Source organism: Orbicella franksi, chromosome 1 (genome assembly GCF_964199315.1).
Source record: "Orbicella franksi chromosome 1, jaOrbFran1.1, whole genome shotgun sequence".
Lineage (NCBI taxonomy): Eukaryota > Metazoa > Cnidaria > Anthozoa > Scleractinia > Merulinidae > Orbicella > Orbicella franksi.
In genome coordinates this window covers 18,555,691-18,573,975 of record NC_138145.1, presented here as the reverse complement: position 1 = coordinate 18,573,975, position 18,285 = coordinate 18,555,691, and the positions used below count along the sequence as shown (strand labels likewise).

Genomic DNA, 18,285 nt, shown 5'->3' with positions numbered 1-18,285 from the left:
TGTCATCCTTTTAAGCCATATCAAAAAATCCTAGATTCACAGAAGTCCATAAGCATGCAATCATGTAATAAAAATAATGAGGCTTAAATTTCTTGCAATCTTGACCACAAAAGGCTTAGTCAATAACCTATAAAAGGTGAAATGCCTATCATGGTGCATGGGAAAGGAAAGGTCAGTTCTACTAAAGGTAAGCACATGTACATATAGACTGAACTCAACATAGTACAAAGTCTGTTTCCTTTAAAATGAAAACTTCAGTGAGTGATAAAGGAATTTTGAATGACACTACACATGAAAAAACAATGAACTTTCAGTTTATAAGTAACATTAATATGGTTAAAACTAATAAAGAAAATCATGTGTATTTCTGGAGTGAATAATCGATGCAAGAGATCGAATCAACAACTTCTTATGCGAGGAAATATTGGATTTTGTGGCCTGAAAATTTACAATTATGTAGGCCTAATGCTTCAAATGATACTTGGATGACAGAAAGACATTAAATTTTATTTCACTATAATTTTACTTATTACAGGGAAAAGAACTAACAAATTGTTTGAGCATTGCATAATATTATTGTAATCATTTGAAGTGCAACAACATAAAAATTAATATTTTTCAACACAGTAAAAAAATTTACATTATGTTGTACCTTATTAAGGTCGTTCATGCCCAAATCTTCTCATGGTCATATTTGTTTGTTGTTTGTTTGAGTGAGGGGGGATCAGTAAAGGAAGTATCATTTAAGAGAACAAACTGCAGGTGAATTTAATGCAACCGGAACCAAGGGGAAGCCCTTTACTTGTTCGTACAATCATGTATTTCTTCCTCAATGCTCATACTTGATAATGTGGCATGAGCTTCGTGTACAGTAAGGATGTGTACAGAAACAAATGAGCATAAATATCCATAGCCCATAAACAACTGCTCTAAACCCTGAAAGGCATGAGTTATGTTTGAGCAAGTAGATCGCAATCATAAAATAAAATAACTTTCAGTTGAGTGGCTGAATTTATTTTGAACAGGTGATAAGGCAACATTGCATTGAGATCAGCAACAGAAATAATACATGTATCTCACCCTGCTCAGTGACAAAATAATACAATTGTTGCTTTTTTGTGATCAGCTACACAAAAAAGCTCATGTCCAGCAGTAACATTGTGGCAATCAGCAACAGATTGAAACAACAGCTTGGAGCAAAATGATCTGCGACAGAAATTATTTTGAATATCACAACAAAACACTTCAAGCAAAGCAACAACCATCCAAAACAATAGTCCCTTGAATTCAGCAACAAAAACTACAGAGTTTACGTAGTGATCAGTGACAAAAATGTTCACTTTAATTTGCAGGATTAAGTTGCATGTATATTTTTTTCCCACAAAAAGGAACTTCTTCTTTTCCTATTGTTTTGTCATTTTTTTCCACTTGATTTTCTACCTCAAAGATAGCAATGTACATCTAACTCGTGTTAACTATGTAAAAGCATAAATTATATTTATTTAATGGTATAGTAAAATAGTAGTATAAAGTTTTATGTTCTGCACAATCCAATGTATAAAACCCATACAAAAAACAAAAGGATAGCTTCTGCTGACTGTCTTTACAGCTGGGAACAGAGAAAGACTGACCTTGTTGACAACTTTCATTTCAGATGGATCACCATTCCAATTCGCTGATTACTAGCCAGCATGAGGTGCAGAAAAATGTGTGCAAGCAACCCTTTCTGGCCGTGGCATATAATGTAATTTCTGATAATTGAGTGGCAAATTAGTCAGAAATAATTATTCTTATTGCGCCACAGAGAGGCCTGTTGGGGATCACAGGATGCATACAGACTATTCAGTTATTATTTAAAAAGTTTTGGCTAAAGATTTAGGTCACTCCACTTGTAGGTTAGTCAGCCTTGTATGCCCACTTTTTTATGATTATGTTGTTGTTTAAACAACTTGCAAGCTAAAGAACAGAAGCATGAGCTGCCCATGTGTAAAACTGCTTTTTCGTATCAGCTAAATAATTGGTTTTTAGAGAGGATTTTTCAAGTAATATGCTATTTTGTAGCTGTAATTACGTGTATAAGAGAACGTAGAATTGTTGAAACTACTGTAAGTTATTTTGAGGTCTGTTTGAGTAAATAACTTATAACTGGTGCCGTGATTCCACTTTGTTGGGTCACAGTGTGGTCAATAAGTTCTTAAAATTAATTCACCAGTCAGAGCGCGAACCAAATTTTTTCCCCACTATATCTCCACGATTTCTAAGTTAAATGCGCCATTTGAAAGCTAGGTGAATGTAGATTCTGCACTGTACGTAATGATCTAGAAGCCAAGATACGTTAAACAGTGAAAAATCATACCATACTTCTCTCTACTTTCCGTTGAATTACAACACGATCCATTTATCCTTCATCACAGCGCTAACCAACTCAGGTAGCTAATTGTTGTTCTCCGCTAAATCTGCATAGATTTCTAAGTGAAATATGCCACTTGAGAGCTAAGTAAAGGTAGATTCCGCAGTACACAGTACACAGGTAATGATTAAGAGACAACGATACGTTAAACAGCCAAAAAACTCATGCCACATTTCACCCTACATGTACTTTCTGTTGAATTGCAACATGATCTATTTAATATCTTTCAACTTCACAGGGATTTCCGAGTTAAATATGCCATTTGAAAACAACAGGAATGCAGATTCCGCAGTATTTTAACATTTAGAGGCCATTGTATGATAAAGAGCCAAAAAATCATGCTGTTTTAAGCCAAAATTACCATCAAATTGCAACACGATCCATGCATCTTTCAAGTATCAAATAAATATTTGTTTTCTGATGCATATCTGCACAGATTTCTACGGTCAGTACGTCAGTAAGAAAGCTAAGTGAAAGTAGATTCCAAAGAAAATTATTATTTGGTGGTCAAGATGCACTACATGTAAGTATCTCAACTGGTCAAGGTACATTCACTGCGTAGTCTCCAGTTGCCTTTTATGCCTCAAGGTCTCGTGCTACTACAATAGATAAAGAATATGTGATGTTTCCCCATTTTTGGGCCACTTCAGGAGGGGCTCTTAATTGTAAGTCAGGCACAGTAACGGCACCATAATACAGTACATAAAGGATACATTTTGCATCAGTTGACTGCTTATAATACATCACAAAATTAAAAACTTTTCACATTATTGAATGTCTTGTCTTAGTGTGGTCAGAATGTATGTGTGTGTTGGCACAAATACTGTGCTGGCTTAATGTACACAAACTGAGTGATTCCATCGGCTGATGATTTTTCCACTCACCAACTGGTGAAAAAAATAGAAAGCATTTGCACTGCTGTTTCTTGGCTCAGCCTCATTCATAAAATCTTGGTTTCAGATTATTGTTTTTTGTCCATTCCAAATAATTTCAACCTTGGCCGATCTACAGACTGCATTATTTGTAATCGCTTGACCTAGTCAACAAAATGTAGCCAACAAAATAATGTAATCAAGTAAAATCTACAGGCTGTAGTAGTCAACTTAATTTTGTTTTTTGTTTTTTTCCACACGTAAAATTTTAAAGCCAATGTGCTCCATAGTTGTATATGTGAGCCCGGCATCAAAATAACTGCCCAAAGTTTTATAAGCACACATCTACCTAATTGTTAATCACAAACTTTACTGAAGGAAGTAATGTCCTGTTAAAGATATTAATATGGCTGATTTTCAGAGACTTTGTAGTATTTTGCAAATCATATTTGGCCCATGATTGAGGCTGCTGCCAGCGAAAAGTTCTACAATGTATGAACCAAAGAATTTCTACTTTGTCTGCATTAGCAAGAATTCTCACTGGTTTTGAAATTTCATTTTGAAATTTCATTTAGCGGGGAGCCAGTCAGAGTCATTGATCTACAGTGTAACTGCAATTTTCCAGTGAATCAGGAAATCAGTTCAAATTTTCTGTATTATAAGACATCTAAGGTTGTCACTTTTAAGACTGATAAAGTGCAGTGTAAATGTATGTGCCCGCATTTTTTCTTTAAATTTTTAAATGTTTTATTAGTGTGAAAAGTCAATTTTGAGAAAAATCCTTAAGGTATCAGTAAGGGGAAAATTTGCCATTTTGCATGGTTTTACTTTTTTAAGTGGTTGGATAAATCTTAAGGCAATCTTTAAGATAAAAAAAACTCCACGAAAAAATATTATATCTGCCGCTAGTTATTGCGCGAGAAAGATTTTTTGCATATTAATTACTTAATTGAGAGTTGGCAAGTTCTGTCAAATGAATTAATTATCGAGGCAAGAAGTCACATGACATCAAGATCATGCTGAGTTGACACGCGATTCGCGCGCCATAATCAGTGCCAGATGTCTTCAAAGAAGAAAGAGCAATCTTGCCCGTTTTCATCAGTTAAAGGAAGGCCAAAGAAGGCGAAAAACACTTTCAACAAAGAGTGGGCCGCTAAATTAGCGGAAAACGACAAAGGGTCGTTTTACAATCAAGAAAAAATTTGCTGGATGAACTCAACAACGATCGCGATCACGAAGCCAGCGAGCAAGCCGAAATGAGCGCAAGCCGCGCTAAAATACTGTTGCAAGAAACTGTCGAAGCAGAGGAGATTGACGAAGAGAAGTGGACGAAGTTGAAAGGCACATTGATTGCACAAAATTAGAATCAGCAGTGCAACATTTTTTTTCTTACCCAGCTATTGTCATTTCTTCCAGCATCTTTGCCTTTGCATCAACATCAGTCGATGAAGTCCTGTTTACGAGGTCCGCACCAGCGTTTCCCTTTGCGCGCTTGCATTTTCTTGGGGACCCTCTAGGAGCCTTCGGCATGTTAACAGTGACATGGTCATAATTTTGAAGATTAGTCAACTGATACATAAAATTTTGAACGCTAATATAGTAAATCAAAAGATAATTTCACGTTTACTAACTTTGGAATTCTGACTTCACACATGAAAAAGCGGTTTATTCACTGGTGAATAATTTACCACGTGCCGTTGCAGAAATTTGTTCCTGTTCCATGTTAACTGTCGCAGTCCTATTGTTATACAGAAAGTTGATTCTTCTGCAGTGTCTTCCTTGGTGTGATAATCTCATAACACTTGGATGCCGCCGAATTTTATTTTTTCTCTGTTTCTCAAAAGTAAAAAATAGGCAAGTTGTACGTGCATTTCGAGTTTCAGGTCGGCAGCCCCTGGACCAAATTGGCTGAAATTCGGTGAGAATGTCAGAACGATCACCGACAAAACTGTGTCTGCGAATTTTGATTATTCTTTTCATTAAAAAGTTGTGCCTTTTTTTCGCGGGCAGTCCTACTTTTTTCCCTTTTCTAACTTATCCTCTTGTAAAATAATAACAAACCCATGTGCCAAAAATCTGAGACACGGTTTTTGAGGTCAATGTGTGAAGAAACGGACGCCATGTTAATCGTTTTCTCTGACCTAAATTTAGCGGGCGTATACCTTGATTTATGGGTTCGTGAACCTTTGTAAAGATATTTACATTTTCGAAACAAGGTAAATTTTTACCGTTTTAAACAGGTCGGGTCATAATCTGTAGTTATTAACCTTCCAACAAATATATGGTTTATATGGGTTTCTGTTAAAACCACGAACGCTAGAGCGGACCGCGTGCGGATGGTCAAATGGGTTATACTGATTCCTTAAGTTTACTTCCCATTGAGACATTTCCATCTCTTGCACTACCCAGGAAAGTGATAATGTTGCAACATGTTATAGTCCAATTTTCTCCCTATTATCTGTCAAGAGGTTCCTTACGAGAGGTTAAAAACATGTAAAAGAAAATTTCAAACTTTTGCTCTAAAAGAGGTCACGGTCTCTTAAGTCTAAGAGAGGTGGTCGCTTGCAAGAGGTTCCAAATATAGTGATTTGACTTGGAAACTTTTTGTATTTTGGAAAACTGGTCGCTCAGATCTGGTGGTGGTCGCTTAAGAGAGGTGGTTGCAACCGGAGGTTTGACTACATATAAAAAGTAGAACATACAAAAACAAAACTTGTCATAACAGGTATATAAAGATTGTGTATACTGTGTTGCTGGAAGGGTGCCTTATCCTGGGATTTACCGTGATTATTACATTACAGTGTACATCTATCGGTAAAAAGTTCAATCTGCGATTATCTATTATTTTATTCCAAGCATTTAGTGTCATGAGCAAAATCAGCTTTCAACTGCACTGCATCAAATGCACTTATAATTGAATCTTGCTAGATGTCGCAGGTTTTGCTATAAAAATATTTTGATAGTTCTTGCTCTAGGCCAAACTCTCAAAAAATGGGAAATATCTTGCACTATGTAAACAGCAAAGTATTCTTGATAAGTAAGTAAAGGAAAAGAAAATTTGGCCCTTGAGAAAGTGAAAATAGAAGTTTGGTGGTGCAGTGGGCAGGTGAAATTACCCTCAGTAGTCTTGTTAGTGATAACTTTCAATCAAGAATGATTTTAACACTACAGACTGCAAGATGAGCAAAACAATGAGTTGAAAGCATCCATGATTAATTTAAAATCCAAGCATACTTTGCACACATTCGCCCTCCAATCGCCTTATTGGCTGCCATATTGGATGTTGCATACAACAGAAGTCTGGCACTACTAAAGCATGTGTTAGATTCAGGATGATGATGGACAAACCACCATTCTGTGTTTCTTTTTGTCATTTCATTTCGTCATTTCAAGTAAAGAGCCAAAGGAGCAAAGTGAATCGAACAAACAAAGGCCAAGTTCAAAATTTGATGTACATGTATTTGATAACCAGGGGCTTGAACATTGCACGCCTATTGGGCAAGAAATATTTTAGTGGGGGCAACTGAAAACTGAAATGTACTGGCCCATTGGGCAACAGGATTTCAAACTTTTTTCTTGCCCTGAGATTGAAGTTGTGGTTCCTATATCTAGCAAGCTGCCAAAGAGAATAGCATGAATGACATGCTGGACTTAATAAATTTATAAATCTTGCATGTCATTAGACACCTTGCAACATGAATATGCTGTACTCAATTTGTTTCAAACACTTTAGTACCAAAAAGAACTAAATATACTCACAATTTATAGACAGCAAAGGAGTATTCTTAATTTTTAGTACCAATTGTTAGTTTGTTAACAGCTCTTAGCAAGTAAGCATCAAAAGTATAGTGATTCAAAGTCTTGTTTAGGGGAAGCATGGGTCATGTCACCAACAAAACAAAACAAAAACCCATCAGTGAAATATAAACAGTGCACTCAGCCTCTGACCACGCAGTTAATAAATTGATATAACCTCTTCCAGTTTTGACGTGATATAAAAGCATTAACATTCACTCACCATTTCATTCATGACAACCTCAGAACCAAGGGAGTGGTTTCCTATACACATGGTTTATCTCTAATTCAGATCCAGTTTCATGCTTGTCTGACATGAACAACTAGATCCTGGCAACCCTTGTGTGCCCATCCTGGCCTGGGTAGGTCTCAGTAATTAATGCATCTTACATGCAATCCTCCTCTTGGTAGATTACATGTAGGTTTTAAAATCAACACTACATCGCCCTCCTTTGAATTCTTAATTATCTCTGACTACTTCTGCCTTGCACATAGCAAGATAGCCACCTCTTCCAGACTTCCAAGTTTATCTCCTGGACTTTCTGCCAAAGCTCTGGTGTGCTAAATTCTGTCACATCAATGGTTTTAGGCACAAACTGGTTGCGTACTGGCTGCATCTGTGGCCATTCACTCTTTTCGTTATTCAGCCACTCAGGGCCATTCCACCATAGACAAGACTTGGCAAGTTCTGACGGGCTGATTTCTCTGGAACACAAGACTGCATAACTTTTGTTTGCCAATGTGGTTGGCAACAAAGTTAAGGGCAAGAAGTCTCTTCCTCTTCCTTGCATCCACCAGTAATACACTGTATGTATGTGCTGTTACAGTAGAAGGGTCCTGATTTAGTTAATACATGTAGGTACTTCTAGTTATCCTCAAAAGACTGACAGGGTAAGCCTCAATCCCATAATATCCCTTATTAATTCCAGCCTCAGTATAATCATAGGGGTCAGAGGTGCAACTTTACTCTTTAAGGCTATTATCATCAGACCACTCGTTACCATGCAGACCATCTTTACACCTGCCTCCATAAGGTACGATACTACTCCATAGACTTGCTGTGGGGCATCAGAGGTCACCACTTCCTTGGAGTTCCCTGACTGCTGAGTCTGCAGACAACAGGGAACTTTGACTTTAGCTAGACATTACAGCTGTAAGAACCAATACATGGTTTTCATGTGATATCATCAAGTTCTAAAATCCAAAAGAGCCACCAGAGTTTCTATCCTCATCAGGCATAAGAGATGCAAACTGAGTGTATATATGTTGACAACGTTTCAGCTCAAAAGCGTCCTCCATATTTTGGAAATCAGTGCATTTTACATTTCAGAGTTATGGCGGTGTGTGACATACATGTAGAGCTACAGTATGATTGTGTTTGTCAAAAAATATATGCTTACCCTGTGATTTTTAGCCATTTGTGAAATTTAAGTAGTAGAAATGTTGTTACGTAAAATGTAGGTTAGTGCAAATTATCAGTGGCCTAGATAACCAAACTAAGCTACCTGAAGATGGTGTACAGTATTTTCCGCCCACCATATTGGTGCACCATGGAAGTACACCAATATGGCAGCTCCATACTAGGCTCTGTAAATTTGTGCAAAAGATTTCAACAAATATAGATCCAACCTCGTTCCCAGGGTCTCTCATCTTACCGCCCCCTGGAGCGAGCGAAGAGAGACCCTGGTTGGGTCTGGTCACGTGCCACTTTGACAATTGAGAACCTCAGGGAGGGGTCCTCTGTAATCAGCAGTTTGTCGCATTGAGCTTTGTCGCGGGCTGCGACCGCCACATTATCCGCGGCGTTTATCAATACTTAGCTTTCAGGTTGAGATTTCGAATAATATCTGTTCCAACGTTAAAGGTTAAGCAAGTCTGTCTCGAGGCAATTTAGTGGTCGTGATTTTCAGTGTTGCCGTCTTACCCACTGGATTTATGGAAAGTCAGTCATACTTCAACTGTGGACGTCGAGCAGCGCAATTTCATCCCATAGTAATTGTTGTTTCTCCTTTGAATACACTCGATCAAATTGATGCAAAAAACATAAGAACGTCTCTAGGAAAACGTATAGCTTTCCCAAAGTAAAGCTACGGCAGTCTCTGAAGAGAAGCTGGACGAAGATAAATATGATATTCGTGCAACTCACTGTGCTTGCAAACAGTTTTAATCAAACAGCTGGGCCCGGCGTCACCTGCGGCGTCACAATATAGAATGCAAGAAAGCAATAAGTTCACGGAATATTTTAATCTTTGTCCCTGGAGAGCCAATACTTACAGCCTTAAAACATATCTTGCAATAGAAACGAACCTAAACAAAGTATAAGCACGGCGCCGGCATGGCAAATTACAGAGGTGTCAAACTCTGAGAAGCGACGTGCAGTTAACAGCGGAAACCATGCAGACCTAAGACCTCTAAAAATATGCTGTAACATAATCAAACGACTCCGCTCTACTTATAATTTCCATTTCTTGTAATAACACGGCATAAAAAGTGCCCCTCAGAAACACGTTTAAAGCAAAGAAAGGTCGAGAGATCGAACATGAAATGAAAATGTGCACAATTCTCTCGAACCGTTGTCGTCACGTACACTAATTTATTAACGACACAATAAAAATTATATTTTTCATTTTCTAGCCTCCTTTTGGTCGAAGATAAATCCATTTTATCAGCAACGACGGCGAAATGCATACCGCGACGAGTTCGTTGTATCCTTCGCGCTCTGCAAGGTTCGGGGCGCCGACGGCGCGGTGAAACTTCAACTGATACATCTTTTCACTCTTTCGCTCCTTTCGAAGTGACTTTGGCTTTCAGTGATCAATTAAAAGGCCCTGAATTCTCTAAAATTATTTAATCTCCGGTAACGAGGCCTACACTTCATTCTGAGGTTAAGATGAGTCAAACATCTTCCATACACAGCCTCGGCCGCGGTGTGCAATTCTCCATTCACCTTCTTGAGGAGATTTTTACAATATGTAACGTCCTTCACTGAACCATACAACCTTCAGCGACTTGGATTTTTGCTATCAGATGATGGATAAGTTTTCCTTGGCGTTTGCAGAACATTACCGCCGGACATTGCACAGAACATCATATCGTTCTTGGTTTACTTTGGTGACAACACATCCCGCACTCCCGTGGGCTAAGTATAGACAAAATTCCCACTAGGCCGCCCATCCCCTCAATAATTTAATTGTCATCTCCCAGATTCTGGGAGACACGTGACCAGACCCAACCAGGGTCTCTCTTCGCTCGCTCCAGGGGGCGGTAAGATGAGAGACCCTGGGAACGAGGTTGATATAGATCTGAAGTTTAGGATAGCCCACAGACCTAAAAGGTGGAATTTAAGTGTTCTCTTTATCTATACCTTCTGTACTCTTGATCGCATTTTCTTCTCTTATTCACCAAATGATTTTTGATATATTTTTCTATTGGGTGACAGTGAAACAGATACAAATACATCCTCAATGCAATTCCATTACAAGCCAAGTGTTGTTGGCACTGTATCTTTGTTGTCCTTTATGTTCACTTCTCTGGCTTGGTCTTCTTCCAGTATTCTTCCATAACTCTGTCTGAATTTGAGACCCACTTCTGGGCATGCATGTATGCCTGCTTTTTCCCCACAGTCCACTGAGATGATTATAAACATAGGCACGCAAGGCGTGCAAGAGTTATTTTTTGTGAACTAAAAGTCTCGGAGATAGGAGCATTCATGGAACTGTTTACAGTAATGATTTGGTTGATTTGACAAGTTTTTTTGGTTGCGATGTACAGCAAGAAAGAAACTGGGAGTTTATGATGTACATACGATGTTACATCGGTAATGGTAAGATAACTAAATAGTAAGTCATAAAATGTTTTACTGAACAAACTACAGTAATCTGACGTCTCCAGATTAATGTAGCAATTTTATTCGTTCTTTGATACAACCCACACTGCGATTGGTCTGACACACGCGCACATGCATAACTCCCTCACTCACCGATCACGTAGCCCTTCCCCCGGGGGGCGGACTCCCTTATATGGGCTATATAGGTCTGTGCGGCCCCGAAGGGCATGGTTGTTCAGCCGTTTTAGTCATAAATAGGATCTCGATTTTAGCTGATTTGGGCCATTTTGGTCATAAATAGGGTACGGTTTTTGCACTCTAGCCTTGATATGGGTATGCTTTAAGAAGAAGCCACTTTTTCATCATTATCGAAAAGAAAATCAACAAAAGCCCTTGACAAATTTACATGTTTACGGTAATTTAACATTGGTTTGAACTAGGGAGCTAATTATAACGCAGGTCTGAAACAGGGTTTTGATTTGAGGGTCAGGTCGTAAATAGGGTTTCGAATTTTTGGTCAGGTCATAAATAGGGTAAGGAATATCGCAGATTTTGGTCATAAATAGGGTAACGGTTTTGGTAAGCGGGCCGCACACCCCCAACCAATTTTTCTGGGAGTACCCCCTCGGGAGCCCTTCCAGCCCTCCAAGAGGAATTTTTGCTCAAAAATACTCAAGTTAAGAGAACTTTTCGCATTTTATACGAGTAGTAAGTTTACCCTTTTTACACAACACAACGCAACAACACTACTTCACCGAAAATTTAAAGAAAGAGAAAAAAACCTCTCTGACACGTTGAAAGTCTGATTTAAATAAATTGCACTTTAACTTGGTGCCACACAGACTTCAAAGAACATTTGAACAGTTTTCATACTTTTTACCTTTAAAAATATCGGACTGAAAAGAATGTCATAAAATGCCCATCAAATAAAAATATTAAACTGCTACTGCAGAGATGTAAAAACACTCTAGAAAGGAAAGCTTCTTTTTTGCTTAATATCCTGGGAACAATGGCCGATAACTTGTAAACTCTAATTGAATTTACTCCCATATGAAAAACAAAAGTGTCGAGTTACCATTTGTAACTAAAAATAGCAAACATCTCTTGGAAACAAGTGGTGACGATTCGTCAGCTCTAATTGAATTTACTACCTTGTGAAAAACAAGAGTGTCAAATTACCCATTGTAACTAAAAAATAAAAATATCTCGTTATATTTGCATGCAATAAGAACAAAACAATCGTTACTGCACTTACTATTGTAAACGTTAGAACTGCTTCAAATCTAAATAGTCTCGTCTCCTCTAAAACATGCCCTAAGAACTAGAACCGACGATTCGTGACCTCTAATTGAATTAACTTCTTATGAAAAACAAAAGTATCAAGTTACCCTTTGTAATTAAAAATGAAAATATCTCGTGCCATTTGCCTACTACTCATGAACTGCTTCAAAACTCAAGACTCATCTCGTTCATAACTAGCCACCATTACACTGAAAATTATGCACTCTAAAACAACCCAATGTACGTATGTAACTGTCACACTCCCCTCCAAACCGGACTAAAAATCACAAACCGGCAACATACACGTCACTCTTTATTTTTCATTTACCAAAATCCTTGTGTTTAGACATACCTTGTGTTTCTCACGTACCATTTACCTTTACAACGAGAAATTTGATTGGCTGTTCATAGTAGATCCAATCTGATTGGTGTGACATACATACATCTCTCACTCACTCATTCACTCACTCACCCATTGACCCGTCCATAACATACCCGACGTGCCGACTAAGAGGTATTTTTTTTACAAAAAAATAACTCAATAAACAGTTCAGCCCTTCTAGTCCTATTCAACAGTGTCAAGTAAATGATCTAATAGTAGACTAAAGCACAGTTCTAGCAGCTATTGGATAGCTACAGTGTATTGTTCAGTGACACCTGGCATTTTCCTGTGTGACGACCTATATAATAATAGTATAATAATAAATTAATATTTTAAGAGAGGAGGCCTCCAATCACCTAGAGGTGGTTTTCAGGAAGGTCCTCTTCATATACGTCTCGATGGTTTTCTGATACTCTTTTTCAACAAATTTGTATTTCTTCAAGTTCCTCTCAGTCCTGCAAAAGTGGGATTCTGCCACTTGCTGATTCTTGGCTAATTGTGGCCACTGTTCTTTCCAGGGAATCACAATGTTGTAACATACAGAGCTTCTGACTTTCTCAAGGGCTAATTCCTCTTCTTCTGTGCACACAATTAGATCATTCAGTTCAGTCCCATAACACTCAACCTCCCAGAACTGCTTTTAATTTTGCTCCAATTCACAACAACATCCAGTTCCACAAACCAGCTCTGCTTCCCTTCTTAGCAATTTACAAATGGAATGTGAACATTCCTGTTCTGGACTCCACTCTCTTTTCTTGAGACCCAGTACATTAGCCCACCAGAGCAGATCCAAATGAGTGACCGGTATGCCGTCCTTTTCACAGACATCAACAAAAGAGTAATACAAGTTAGCATTATCCACCCATCTCACCAAGTCTACCAATCCATCATTTGCTGAAGAAGGGAAATCATACTCGAAAAGGTGAGGCCACTTTGGTTGACATTTCTTCCCTTCAACCTTGTAGCTCTCAGTCACACTGCAGCGGCACATCTTCACCTCAGTCTCTTAATTTTATTAACTGTTCATTCACACTTTCAATCTCAGTTGTCAACAGCATGGTTTGAAAGGTCTCCACAGAGTTATTAACACATGGATTTTGACTCTCTGGTAGGGTTCCATCAACCCAACAGCTCCAGCTATTTCTTCATTCCAAAATGATTCATTTGAGGCATGCATCATCCAGGATTGCATTCACTTATTCATCTTCCTTCCTCATGCCTTCACCCACGCTCAAATGTTTCTCATAGAGTAGGCTTCATTAAACGCTCTGAGTTGGATGTCATCATAGCTGCCATTGCAAGACCGCCCTGTCACTGCTGCGAGACCGCAATACTGAAAGCTCCTTCATGTGCAGTAAGTGACGGATCAGTGTCATCATCATACATACGTTAGTAGCAGTGAAACCTTCGTGTAGGACTTGGCGATGATTTGGCATTCTTTGATTTGGCATGTTTATGACTTCATGCAGACTCTAAGAATACCCTGAGCTGCTGATCTCAGGCCAAACACTGACAGCACAACTGTGTATCCTTAGCTAGCTACATCCCTCCATCATAGTTCTTTTGCTGAAACTTTTTATGATGGTCACCATACTCTTGTTTCTGAAGTGATTTCTGTTTGTAACCTGCCTACCATCTGTCTTTTATTTTCCCACTGGGTCATATAACATACATGTATGTAGACCTCCATGGCATCCACTCAGATTCATACCTCCTCTTTGAGCCAGTCTTTTTAACTTACCATGGACCGTTCAAAGCTCTATTCTTGTAACTAGCAACTGTACTGTTCTACCTGGTCCTCTCCAAGTTTCTTGACTACCAAACTCAGTGTGCAAGGTTCCTTCACCAAGCTCTCCCTTGCATCCATTGACTTGCAGTTTTACCACTGCAGTTATCTCAACCAGATCCGCAAACTTTTCAAAACCTTCAACATCGCTATTCCACAGTTGCGCTATTTTTTCCAGCTGGTTCATGTAAGCCCTCAGCTGTCACTGCTGACCTGGGCAGAATTTCGATTGCAATTTGCCCTAGCTTCCTCATACTCTGGTTCAGAAACTCCAAGCCCTCTTAAGGATTCAAGTGCGGTTCCAAACAAGCATTGACGCAATCTTGCCATTTTTAGATTGACTGGCTTGTCCAGCTGATCTACCAGACTCTCAGATAGCACCCCTGGAGAACTCCTTCAAATTTTGCCTTCACTCCACAATAGGACAGTACTTCTAATGGTTTCAAGTGATTCTTCACAGAAAAGCTGCCGGGCAAATTCTCAGAAGTCCTTGCTTCGCTCTAACTGGTTTGGGATGCCAGGAAAGGTGTACGTGCATTAAGCTAACCTTCTGAAATGATTGGCAAAGTTGCATGCATTGAGTTTCATGTCTCTCTTGTGCAGCACCTACCTTGGCAGAAGGAATTTAAACATGTGATTTCACAACCTTGAGGGCTTTCTTGATCGCAGCCCTAATTTCTAATTCAATTGGTTGTGCTTCTTTCACAACCGCCTTTTGATTCCCTACTTCTGTTTTTTCCAGCAACACATAAATCATCCAGAATTTCCAGTGTACTCTCCAGAAGTGACGAGAGCTGCTCGACATGTTTTTCAATAGCCATTACATGTACATTCTTGGGCAGAATACACAGCTTCTCCATGTGGTGATGTTACTTACTAAGTCACCTCAGTCTTCCACAGTGCCTTTTCCTGTTTCAGCTTGGACTAATGCATTTTCCCTGCAACCAATTTCTGTCCCTCATTAACTTTTTTGGTTGTTTCATTTTTGGTTCCCAGTGCTTGTTCGGCCTAGCACTTTCTACTTCTGACATCTTGCACTTGAGGAAACGACTAGTCCATAATTACAGCAGACTCGATCGATGAATGAGGTTAACTCCAAGGACTTCCTAGCCACATTGCTAACAACCCCAGAATGACATCACACTGCTCAACTTAGCAAGACCTAAACTTAGCAAAGATATTATTGCAATCAAAGGTAAGCTCTGATTTGTTCTCAAAAGAACAACAGTGACATCATACATGTACGTCCTTGTGTGATGTACATGTATTACGAAGGGGGATTGCCATAGAGGACTGATGAGAATGTCTTCTGGGCTAGAGATCATCATAGGTCAAGCTCAAAAATTTGTTTTCTTTGCACCCTGCATGTAGCCAAAAAATCCATAGATTTTGGAAGTCAGTCTAATTGATCATACAAATACATGTACTGCTATAAAATCCATTCAGAAATTGTGGACTACTAGAAAATAAACAAAGCTAACATTATTATGATATGGTAAATGCCATCTCTAGTTCAGCTGGTTTTTTACTTTTGGAAAAACCCTCACCATTATTTAATGGTAATCATAACTATATGGTAAGAACTCGAGGTATTTGCCCATGGCATTTGAAAAAAATGACATTCAAATGCAGAATGACAGCAATACACCCTAAGTAAGCTACATGTAAATGAGATAGTTTTGAGGTTCCGCTGTGTCTACATTGTAGACACAGAAAACATTTTTAAAATACTCTGTTTCCAGCAAAATTTCTTATTTACAACTATAATTAGTCGTGTTACCATTAATATTATGCACCGTTCATGCTAACCATGGGGCTTTTCAAACTAGCCACAGAATATTACTCTTTGCTTAAAATACCCCATGTCTGGTTAGCACTGAATAGTACTCCAGTTAGCATGAAAAGTGTGAAGGTTAACATGAATGGCAAACCAGTTAGCCTGTTTACAGTTAGTTCTCAGTACCTGCAATAGTAATAAGATGTAAAAGGAAAATTTTCTGACTGCAAGACACAGAGTTATAATTTAGAAACGCTGTCCAGCTGCTGGATATTTAGACACACCATTCAAGGTTAGCTCAGTAGGTAAATGTGCAAGTTATAGTGCTGAGTGGCAGTTTGGTGGGTTAAGCCAATTTTGAGTGCCAGTTTGCAGGTACATTCACATTTATCTGGTGGTTCACAATTAATAAATTATCATGCGGTTGCATGAAATCATAAATTTATCTTGTGGTTTTTTGGGTGTTTTTGAGGTGGTAATTCAAACATCTTGAGCAATCTGGGTGTTTGTGAACAGCCCATTAGAAGTCAAAATGTTTGTTGGCTGGTTAGTGAATTGAGTTAGTAACAATTTGTTCTGTTCTTTAAATCTTGGGGTCTTTGTGAGGAGAAATACAATTCTTGAGCTAACATAATTTATTGTAAAGAACTTGTTACGTACTGTTAAAAGATTGGTTATGATGATAATTGTCCTACTACATGTAGTAGGCTGATTTCACTCTTTAGAAGAAAACAAAAGCGGTCTGCTGTTTCGATAGACTGCGTAGCTGGCATTTTAGTTGGTTCGGGTATAGGATTGTATAGAACGTGATCCGCAAAAATGAGCGGCGAAGCCACAAGGGGTCCGGGGGAGGGGGGGGAATGAAAAAACTGCCTGCCCGAATTCAATGCCTTTATGATTGCCACCCCTCTGCACATTTTGACAAATCTTCTGACAGGTTTTTTTCTGCATAATTTGGGGGAATGAGAAGGGGAAGCCGCATGGAACTGAAATTGGGATCAATGGCAGTGACGGGTGATACTCAGAAAAGCTTGTCGAGGAAGGGAAGAAATGAAACACAAGAAGGGTTTTACTAACAATATTATTGTCTGCTGAAGATTTAATGCAGGAAATTTTAGAACACATCTTACACTTCGGCCCAAAAACCTTTCCAAGATTTTCAAGCGCGAAGTATTTCATTGAGTGGCTCATGACAGTCAGAGCACACGAAATCACCTTTATTTTTGCAACTGGCAGGAAAGACAAGGCCTAAGGCTTATAATTAATTAAGACTTAAACTTAGTAGGCTAACGTGATAGGTTGGATATGCAACTAATAGCCTTGAAACCATGAATGAATGATGACCTTACACTCATTGCATTTGTACAATATAGCCTTATGAAGACGTAATAACTTGAGCATGAATAAAATGCTTAAACTTGGTTTACCTTCAATAGTGAAGCCCGGTTTGAAATCCACGAAACTGTCCGGGGTCCATTTGGTAAGCCAGCTCTCAAAAAAAGTTTGTCTCCGCCTGTTCATGAATCATGATGACCCAGGTTCTTAAAAATCGACCACGAATAGCTCCCTTCAACAGGTTTCTTATTGCTGTAGGAACTTAACCGATGTTTTAAAGAAAAAGACTACTGACAAGGGCCTCTTTCTTGTTCATGTTTTCTGTTCATGTCGGGTTTCGTGTTTCCCTTTGAGTCCCAGTCCTTTCCCAGCCGGGTAAGGAGGACTTGAGGACTTGGGTCAAACTGGTCAAACTAGAGTAGTCCTTGAGTAGTCCTCCTTTCGCTTGGTCAGTCGTGCGTGACGCCAAAGAAAACCGCGAGAAAAGAATGGCCGTGCGAAATCCTGGAGGCGAGAAGCGCGCGAACGGAGGGTCCCTCCTTTCGCGCACTCCTCGCCCCCAGGATTTCGCGCGGTTTTCTTTCGCGTCACACACGACGGACTAAGCGAAAGAGGGACTACTCGTAGTCTAGGGTCAAACCCCAAACCGAGTAACTCGCGCGCGCGCTGGAACGTGTGCAACATCTTGCTCTAGAGGAAGTGAAGACAAAATCTTTCTTTTCTTTTCCTCTTTGCGAATGGCTACTGGGTCTCCTCTATAATTAAGTATCTACTAAAACTGAAAATCTTCTACAGGAATGAAGAGTTAAAAAAGAAAATTA

General features: G+C 39.0%; 1 pseudogene across 1 annotated transcript in view; it reads right to left on the bottom strand.

Annotated features, from left to right (window-relative positions):
* Window positions 1-17,740, bottom strand: part of LOC145495045 (uncharacterized) — a 30,429-nt pseudogene extending 12,689 nt beyond the window's left edge. The window contains exon 1 of the transcript XR_014050367.1: window positions 17,557-17,740. The product of XR_014050367.1 is annotated as an uncharacterized LOC145495045 (transcript). The remainder of the gene's footprint in view (window positions 1-17,556) is intronic.
* Between the last annotated feature and the right edge of the window lie 545 nt (window positions 17,741-18,285).